Source organism: Bufo gargarizans, chromosome 5, assembly GCF_014858855.1.
Source record: "Bufo gargarizans isolate SCDJY-AF-19 chromosome 5, ASM1485885v1, whole genome shotgun sequence".
Lineage (NCBI taxonomy): Eukaryota > Metazoa > Chordata > Amphibia > Anura > Bufonidae > Bufo > Bufo gargarizans.
This window is the reverse complement of record NC_058084.1, coordinates 238,300,864-238,305,165: the sequence shown is the minus strand read 5'-3', so window position 1 is coordinate 238,305,165 and position 4,302 is coordinate 238,300,864.

The window sequence follows — 4,302 nt, the reverse complement described above, 5'->3', positions numbered from 1 at the left end:
TATTCATTATTATTAATCCTCCATATAGTTGATTGTCATATCAGGAGAACATTTGTCTTTAGATCTACAGTACAGACCAAAAGTTTGGATACACCTTCTCATTCAAAGAGTTTTCTTTATTTTCATGACTATGAAAAGTGTAGATTCACACTGAAGGCATCAAAACTATGAATTAACACACGTGGAATTATATACATAACAAAAAAGTGTGAAACAGCTGAAAATATGTGATATTCTAGGTTCTTCAAAGTAGACACCTTTTGCTTTGATTAATGCTTTGCACACTCTTGGCATTCTCTTGATGAGCTTCAAGAGGTAGTCACCTGAAATGGTTTTCACTTCACAGGTGTGCCCTGTCAGGTTTAATAAGTGGGATTTCTTGTCTTATAAATGGGGTTGGGACCATCAGTTGCGCTGTGGAGAAGTCAGGTAGATACACAGCTGATAGTCCTACTGAATAGACTGTTAGAATTTGTATAATGGCAAGAAAAAAGCAGCTAAGTAAAGAAAAATGAGTAGCCATAATTACTTTAAGAAATGAAGGTCAGTCAGTCCGAAAAATTGGGAAAACTTTGAAAGTGTCCCCAAGTGCAGTCACAAACACCATCAAGCGCTACAAAGAAACTGGCTCACATGCGGACCGCCCCAGGAAAGGAAGACCAAGAGTCACCTCTGCTGCGGAGGATAAGTTCATCCGAGTCACCAGCCTCAGAAATCGCAAGTTAACAGCAGCTCAGATTACGGACCAGGTCAATGCCACACAGAGTTCTAGCAGCAGACACATCTCTAGAACCACTGTTAAGAGAAGACTCTGTGAATCAGGCTTTCATGGTAGAATATCTGCTAGGAAACCACTGCTAAAGACAGGCTAAAAGCAGTGGAGCCATGCTTAACCAGCATGGCTACCACAGCATCTTGCAGCAGCATGCTATTCCATCCGGTTTGCATTTAGTTGGACCATCATTTATTTTTCAACAGGACAATGACCCCAAACACACCTCCAGGCTGTGTAAGGGCTATTTGACCATGAAGGAGAGTGATGGGGTGCTGCGCCAGATGACCTGGCCTCCACAGTCACCAGACCTGAACCCAATCGAGATGGTTTGGGGTGAGCTGGACCGCAGAGTGAAGGCAAAAGGGCCAACAAGTGCTAAGCATCTCTGGGAACTCCTTCAAGACTGTTGGAGGACCATTTCAGGTGACTACCTCTTGAAGCTCATCAAGAGAATGCCAAGAGTGTGCAAAGCAGTAATCAAAGCAAAAGGTAGCTACTTTGAAGAACCGAGAATATGACATATTTTCAGTTGTTTCACACTTTTTTGTTATGTATATAATTCCACATGTGTTAATTCATAGTTTTGATGCCTTCAGTGTGAATCTACACTTTTCATAGTCATGAAAATAAAGAAAACTCTTTCAGTAGGTGTGTCCAAACTTTTGGTCTGTACTGTACGTGACTAATATTTCTGACGCTTCAGTCTAATCCCAGATCAGAGTCACTGGAAAATAGAAAAAAAATCATGTAACTACATGGAGTCAAATCAGATAACTAAATTGCAATAATATAGGGAGAATAGAACTAATAAGGGAACTAGAGAGAAATGGGATGGGCCATGCAGGTAGAGAGCCTACTGTTAGTGATGAGTGAACTTCATGTTTTGAAGTTCAAGTTCGGCATTATGGTTTTCTGTACCTACATTGTACCATCTGTTTAATTGTGCTTTCTACTCTCATATGCCTATACAGATCCGTTATGCGGCCCATAGACTTCTGTCTGGTTTCTCTTATGCAGTCCTCTGGAGACTGATCCATTATGTGGCCTATAGACTTCTATTATGATGGAATGCAAAACGGAATGCCTCTTAAAGGAATTATGTTATGCATTCTGTCATAGAATTCTGTTATGGCCCGTGGCAACGGAATCCATAACAGAATTGCCAGAAAATCTAAACGCCGAACTCCCACTTCAAAACATGAAGTTCGCTCATCACTACCTGCTGGTTAAACAAAAATTAGATCAATATTAAGCCAAGGTGGTATATGGCAAGAAGAAATGCACCAGTAGAGCTAGGGAGTGCAAACAATAGCTGAAGGGACACAAGAGACAGAATGCTCTGGGCTGTACAATAATAGGGCAGCAGCAAAATAACATAGGCTGATTAGCAATGCAGTAGGTAGGATAGACAAATGTGAGTAGAAAGCACAATTAGACTGTAGGTTCCACATTAGCTAAACAGATGGTACAATGTAGGTACAAATTCTAGAGTCAAGGCTGTTGCAATAGAGATTTAGATAGAGGTTCAACAATAGCTGGAGAATCTCATAAGGTAAAAACTCCAGGAAGCGACCCCAGTGCTGTATAGGAACTTACCAGAGGGAGGAAAGTAGAGTAAATGGAGGAAACCCTGTGGAGCAGCAAGATGGCACTTCGGGGAAAGCACATGTCATGCTGCATGTGGTGGAAGGATGGCAAGTATGGCATATTTGTAGGAAGCAGTGTGAGCCTGTAATGAGTGAGATCTCAAGAGAGAGAAAGTGAGATTATCTAAGAGTGTAGGGAATGGAGCACAGAGAACGTGTGAGATTTCGCTCATGAATGAATGCCAATATGTAGTGTGTAGTGATGATGTAATAGAGGTATGGCTAAAGCAAGGTATCACTTGTATGAGATGGAATGTAGGAAATATGTAGAAGATAAGTGTGGCAGAGTAAATGCATGGAACAAGAAATTATGAATATATAAAAGAGAGGAGGAATATGTGTTGGATTGTGAGTTGTAATTGATATGTGAGGCAGTACACCTATAACATATAGAGCAAAGTGTGGGATCCAGGTCATGTATCCTATCACTAGATGTGACAATGTGATTGTACGGAGGGCTGCTGCTTTATGTATGTCTGGTGTCGTGTGATGTAAAAGAACTAGGAGTGAAGGAGGACTTCAATATATGGAAAACACTGTGACTGTATATATTCTGTGAGTGATGTATAGACTCCTGCAATGTATTATAAGGTTGCTGTTGTGATGTATATCTGGTATTGTGTGGTGTGAAAAAAATATATAAGGACTATGATATATGGAAAATTATGTCAAATATTGTGTGATATGAAGGAAATTGTTATGAAAGAGATGATGTTATGAAAGAAGAGAGAAAAGGAGAAAGAACAATATTAAGTAATTCAAGTATTAATAGAATGGTGTTAGAGTCATGAGAGGATTGTTCAAGAAGAGATTTTGTGGGGAGAAGGCCTTTATCATATTTAATGCTGGTGTATAGGCTATTTACATCGAGGGTGACCAGAATGCAGTCTGGTGGGATGGGTGACAGAGATTGCAGTTTTTAAGAAAGGGGTTGGTATCAAGTATGAATGAATTTGCTTTCTGAGTGGTGTGAGAATTTTTTCTAGAAAGATTGAAATGGGGGCTAGAATGGAGTTAGTGGATGCGACAATGGGTTGGCCTGGGGGTTTCTGTAAGGACTTGTGTATTTTGGGTAGTATGTAAATGACAGGAGTTATTGGGTAGTGGTTGGAAAGAAAATCAGCTGTCTTTTTGTCAACAGTGCCATGGGCTAGGTGTTTGCCAAGGATAGATTGTATTTTATGGGGAATTGTGGGTGTAAGATCTTCCTTGAGGATAGTGTATCTTTTGGTATCTGATAGTTGACGTTCAATTTAATCTTGCTCTGCTTTTGTGCACCGGTTTAATGGTAATCTTTTGATTATGTTGGAGATTCTTGAGAGCTTGTCTCTCTTCAGTTGTAAGGTTGTACTGCATTGCTAATCAGCCATTTTGATGCTGCCCTATTATTGTACAGCCCAGAGCATTCTGTCTCATGTGTCGCTTCAGCTACTGTTTGCACTTCCTAGCTCTACCGGTGCTTAATATTGATCTAATTTTTCTTTAATCAGCAGTCTCTCTACCTGCATGGCCAACCTCATTTCTCTCTAGCTCCCTTATTAGTTCTATTCTCCCTATATTATTGCAATTTCTTTATCTGATTTGACTCCATGTATTTACATGATTTTTGCCAGTGACTCTGTGATCAAGGTCTGGGATTAGACCGAAACGTCAGAAATATGACAATCAACTATGTGGAGGATTAATAATAATTATAATATATTTTATTTGCATCAAACCAAAGAGTGTTCAGTTTTATTTCAACATTATATGTCTGTTAGGACTGGGCCAGATCATCAAAGTGGGATACTGAAGGCAAAGAAAAGCATGTCTAAGTCCCACTGCATGCAAATCACTTGAAAAAGTAAGGATGACCCCCTTCATCATGACTATTATAAACAT